Source organism: Tamandua tetradactyla, chromosome 2 (genome assembly GCF_023851605.1).
Source record: "Tamandua tetradactyla isolate mTamTet1 chromosome 2, mTamTet1.pri, whole genome shotgun sequence".
Lineage (NCBI taxonomy): Eukaryota > Metazoa > Chordata > Mammalia > Pilosa > Myrmecophagidae > Tamandua > Tamandua tetradactyla.
In genome coordinates this window covers 77,878,816-77,884,664 of record NC_135328.1, presented here as the reverse complement: position 1 = coordinate 77,884,664, position 5,849 = coordinate 77,878,816, and positions in this window count along the sequence as shown.

The following is a 5,849-nucleotide window of genomic DNA, read 5'->3' as shown; positions in this document are numbered from 1 at the left end:
GTGTTGCAGATGCATCGGCCGTCTTAAAATTAAGAGATTATGAGAAGGCAAGAGAGAAAGAGGAGGAGAGAAGGGAAGAGAGAATAAAGTGGTTAAGATAATATGGGCCAGGAGGAGACCTGACCTTAATTGATTGCAGATGAAATCAGCCACAGCTGCAATCAACTGACTAATTATTTAATAAGCCAGCCATGAAATAACCTTTCAGCAATGGTCAGGCCAGTGCTTACCTGACCAGACAACTGGGCATCATCACCGGTCAAGTTGACACCAGAACCTAAATATCACACTAGGACTGGGTTCACTGAGATGGAAATGACCCTGAGAGATCTCTAGTGTCCCCTCACTCTTGGGTGAACCTTTACTTATGCATCTGAGACTCATGATTGCTAATCTTATTTTAGAAATGTCCTCAGCCACTGCCCTGCTGCTGCTTGTCTTCTCCCCTGAGCTGGAGAGAGCCTATTGCTTTCTGGTCTCTATCCCTGGGCTCCGGGATTCCCGCCTCTGGGTCTCCCACTATCTGTGTCTTACCCCAAAGAGACAAAGACTCCTAACTCACTAGGTAGCAGCCCTTGCTTAAGCTTCCACACTGCCCTTAGCAGGGTACAAGTAGGGATGAAGGTTGAGAGTTCTGCGCAGCAGATTACTGCTGACCCTGCTGCTGCTTGGCAGCAACCATGCCACTTTGATTAATGCCAGCTGCAGGGCCTGCAGGCTGAATACAAGCCAGAAAAAGTTGTTTTGGGGCAGACTAGGTTTTTATTAGAAAATGAACAAAGCCTGCTTCCTTCATAGGAGCAAGAGTAGTCATGCACACTTCCGTGGAACAACTTGGCTTTGCTTTAGGCAATGCACTCAGCTGGAAACTTGTTGGCATCTATTTCCTTTCTCATTTTTAAAAAGTCTGCCCTGGGCCACGGTGGCTCAGCAGGCAAGAATGCTCGCCTGCCATGCCAGAGGACCCGGGTTCGATTCCCGGTTCCTGCCCATGTAAAAAAAAAAAAAAGAAGTCTGCCCTAGTAGATAGAACAAGTAATTGCCATGAAGTAGACTTGGGAAGCCACATTTAGATAAAGGGTAGAATTTCAGTGGCAGGCATTCACATTATCTTGCTACCCTCAAGTTTTAATGGTCCTGTTTTGGCTAACTAGGAAGGAAATTTTAGAGGTTTGCGGGGTAGGGGAAGAATTTTGGGAGGGAGTCAGAGTAATTGGACTGTTTCTAACCAGATGGAAGACCTCAGACAAGTCATTTTGCCTCTCTGGCTTCAGTTTCTCAATTTGTAACATGAGAATGATGAACTAGATGATATCCTTAGAGTTTCCCAGCTCACATAATGAAATTTTACACAGTATTTCTAGATATAGTAATTGAAAACAATACTTTACAGTCTGCTCTTTTTTGTCCTTAATAAAAAAGAGAAAGCAAGGTCAAGAAAGGGAAGTACGAGGTTAGCTCCTTGCTGGTAAGATGTCAGGCATGTGATACTAGACTGGGAGTTCATATAGACTGTAAATCAAACTCTTGGTTGGCCATTGATGTGTAGTTTCTCTTGACCTGAAAGGCCACCAATGAGACCAACTTCTGGTCTCTACCTCACTGGAGGTCCCAGCAAATGATTCAGTTGTTCCTCCAATCACCAGCAAGCAGGGAGGAGGCAAAGAAATCCTGCATTCACCTGTCAGGTGACAGGGCACATCTGCAGTTGTTAAGGACCATCTCGATGCACTGGGCACCTGGGCTGTCTGTTCTCTGTCCATCCTGCAGTGCTCCCTCTTGTCCACTCCCTGCCATTGTTGCCCTGCTCCGTGTTCAATCCTGGGCAGCTGACTACTGAGGCAGAAAAGAGAGACCAGGTAGCCCATTGTCTGGATCTAATTGAAGCCAGATGGCAAGGGAATGCACCTATGCATTCCACACTGGCAACCTCCTGGACCAAAGAACAGGGTAAAAATGGGTGGAGAATGGATTTGAAAGAGCAAATGGAAAATAACCAGCGCATTGCTTCTTCCCACTGCTCGTATGGAGGAAGAGAACCAGCACCTATACCAAAGTCTGTGCCAGACACTTCACTCATACCATTCCTGCAACACAAGATTCTTTATTCCTATGCCATGAAAGAAAAAATACTCAATGACTTACCTACCTGAGGCCAGAAGTGGAATTCAAAATCTGTGCTGGCTCATTCAAAGTCTTTGCTCTGGCATTGCACCATGGTGACTCTAGTAATGCATGTTCTATCTGGTGCCCAGAAAGGCTCCTAGGTTAGGAGACAAAAAGAAAAGTAGAACTTCTGAGCTGACTTAGAAGAACAATTATTTCCTGCAACAGAGAATTAAAAATCAGGAAATAGATGGCTAGCTCAAGAAAGTTGTCTTGACAAAAGAAGTCATGAACATGATCATGACACGCTTGTAAAAATGGGGAGCTGAGGACACAAAGGGCAACTCGGTGGGTCAGTACTTGAATCCCAATCTGTGTTCTTAGTAAATGCATCCTTTGTTGGTTCCCATCCTATGGTTTTAACTGGGGCCCATGGGCTCATTGAGGATCTGTGGTTGGAACTGTATTTCAATAAATTGGTTTCCTTTGGAAAAAAAAATTCCAACAACTTATTTAAAGGCTTGGAAAATCTAGTTATCAAATTCATTTGGAAGAGAAAGAGACCTTGAATAGCTAGAAATATCCTAAAAAAAGGAGAATGAAGTGGGAAGATCAACATGTCCTGATTTTAAAGCTTATTATAAAGTCACAATGGACAAAACAGCATGGTACTGGCACAAAGTTAGAAGTATTGAGCAATGGAATTGAATCAACAGCACAAAAAAAGACCACCAAATCTATGGTCAGCTGATCTTCGATCAGGCCCCCAAATCCTCTAAACTCTGAAAAAATATTCTTTTCAATAAATGGGCTTGGGAGAACTGGATATCAATAGCCAAAAGAATGAAAGAGAACTCTGCCACTGAGCCACCTTGGCGTACCAAGAACCGCTACCATAAAGCTCCTACAAGAAAATATAGGGAAACATTTTCAAGACCTAGTAATAGAAGGTAGCTTCACAAACTTTACATGCAAAGAACAAGCAATAAAAGAAAAAAAATAGATAAATGGAAACTCCTCAAAATCAAATGCTCTTGTGCCTCAAAAGCTTGTTCAAAAAGGTGATGAGGCAGCCAACTCAATGGGAGAAAAATATTTGGAAATCATATATTGGATAAAGGTTTGATATCCTGTATACATAAAGAAATCATACAACAACAAAAGAACAAACAACCCAATTATAAAATGGGCTAAACAAATGAATGGGTATTTTTTTTAGAGTGAATACAAATGGCTAAAAAGCACATGAAGAGATGCTCAATTTCATTAGCTGTAAGGGAGAGACAGATCAAGACTAAAATGAGATACTACTTTACACGTATAAGAATGGCTGCTATTAAACAAACAGGAAAGTACGAATATTGGAGAGGATGTGAAGACACTGGGACACATGCACTGCTGGTGGGAGTGTATAATGATACAACTGCTATGAAAGACAGTCTGGTGGTTCCTCAGAAAATTAAATGTCAAGTTGCATTATGACCCAGCAATACCACTACTTGGTATATACCCAGAAGAGCTGAAAGTAATATCATAAACAGCCATTTACACACCGATGTTCATAGCAGGATTATTTATAATTGCAAAAAGATGGAAACAACTAAGAGCCCATTAACAGATGAGTGGATTAAAAAAATGTGATATACATGTATGATGGAATATTATGCAGCAGTAAGATGAAATAACATCCTCAAGCACATGACAAAATGGATGAACCTTGAGGACATAATGCTGAGTGAAATAAGCCAGACACAAATGGACAGATACTGTATGTATGTATGCGCTTCTTATTTTATTTTTATTGATATATATTATATATTCACATGTCATGTAGCCACCCAAAGTGTACAATCAATGATTCACAATATCATCATATGGCTGTGCATTTATCATCACAACTGCCTTTTTTTCTCTTTTTTTGTGAAAAATAACAAAAATACAAAAAAGCCATAAATTTCAAAGCATAGTGCAACAATTAGCTGTAGAACAGATTTCAGAGTTTGGCATAGATTACATTTCCACAATTTTAGGTTTTTATTTCTAGCTATTCAAAAAGTCTGTAGACTAGAAGATATATCAATATAATGATTCAGCAATCATACTCATTTGTTAAACCCTACCTTCTCTGTATAATTCCATCACCACCTCTGATCTTTCTCCCAGTCTTTAGGGATATTGGGCTAGGCCCATTTCAACTTTTCATGTGGGAACTGGCTGTCAGTAATATGGGATAGGATGATGGAACTAGTTGATATTCTGGAGAGGCTGGCCCCTCTGCATTTCAGGACTGATTTTGTCCAGGGACCCATCTGGAGGTCGTAGGTTTCTGGGAAGTTTCCCTAGTGCATAGAACCTTTGTAGAATCTTATATAATGCCCTAAGTGTTTTTTAGGATTGGCAGGAATGGTTTTGGTTGGGGGTTGGCAAGCTATGATAGGTAACAATGTCTAAGTGAAGCTTGTGTAAGAGTGACCTCCAGAGTAGCCTGTCAACTCTATTTGAATGCTCATGGCCACTGATACATTATTTGTTACAATTCTTTTCCCCATTTTGGTCAGGATGGCATTGTTGATTCCATGCTGCCAGGGCCAGGCTCATCCCTGGAAGTCATCTCCCTAGTCGCCAGGTTGTCATGTCCCACATAGTGGGGGAGAGCAAAGATTTCACTTGCAGAGTTAGGCTTAGAGAGAGAGAGAGAGAGGCCACATCCAAGCAACAAAAGAGGTCCTCCAGAAGTAACTCTTACCTATAGGTAGGCTAAGCTTCGCTGCTACATACTGTATGATTGTGATTTTATGACCATGGTAAAGGTAAAGCCAGAGGCTTTTAATACAGAATACAGGGGATCTAGAGATACATGGAAGCTAGAGATGGGTAAATGGCTAGCTAATGAGGTTGAACTTAAATGCAAGGAAATAGATAGAAGTGAAGGCAGTTTGTTACTGGGTCTATAAGTAATATTGCCATATTGAAGTTTAACGTGATTGAAAGGGATTGCAGAGACCCATGTGTCCCACCAATTAACACTACAAATATAAATACATTTTTGTATGAATTATTACAAAGGTATGAATCTTGTATAAAGAGTATACAATATTGGGATATAGGGAGAAACTGCTATTGCAAGGTATGTGCTATGTTTAACAGGAAAACATCAACAGAACCACAGCAATACCAGGGGTAAATAATGCGGGAAGGGATTGGGTTGGGACTAAAGTAAATCAGAATACAGGGGTAAGGAAGACATTGTTTCTATTTCAGAACTTCACCTCTATGAGACCAAAGGAAGAGAGGTTTATTTTATTTTATTAAAAAATATAGGGTGGTGTTGAGTAGTAGACGTACTAGAGAGCATCCCTATCTTGTTGCCAATTTTAATAAAATCACTTAAACATTTTAGCATTTAATATAAAGTTTTCTGGCAATTTTTTTTAAATGGTCAATTCTAAGTAGCTCCAACCTATTACTATTTTTTTTATTAATATAAGTGGCTACTTAATTGTATCAGATATTTAAATATTAATTGATAGCATTTTGTGGCCTTTCTCCTGATGTATTGCTGTAACGAGTTATGCTGATTGGTTTACAAATGTTTAACTATTCTAGCTGTTTCAGTTTTCCATGATTGTTGTAACAAATTACCACAAGCTAGGTGACTTAAAACAGAAATTTATTCTCTCAAAGTTCTGGTGGCTAGAAGTCCAAAATGTCAGCAAGGTCATGCCCCCTCTGAAGACATATTC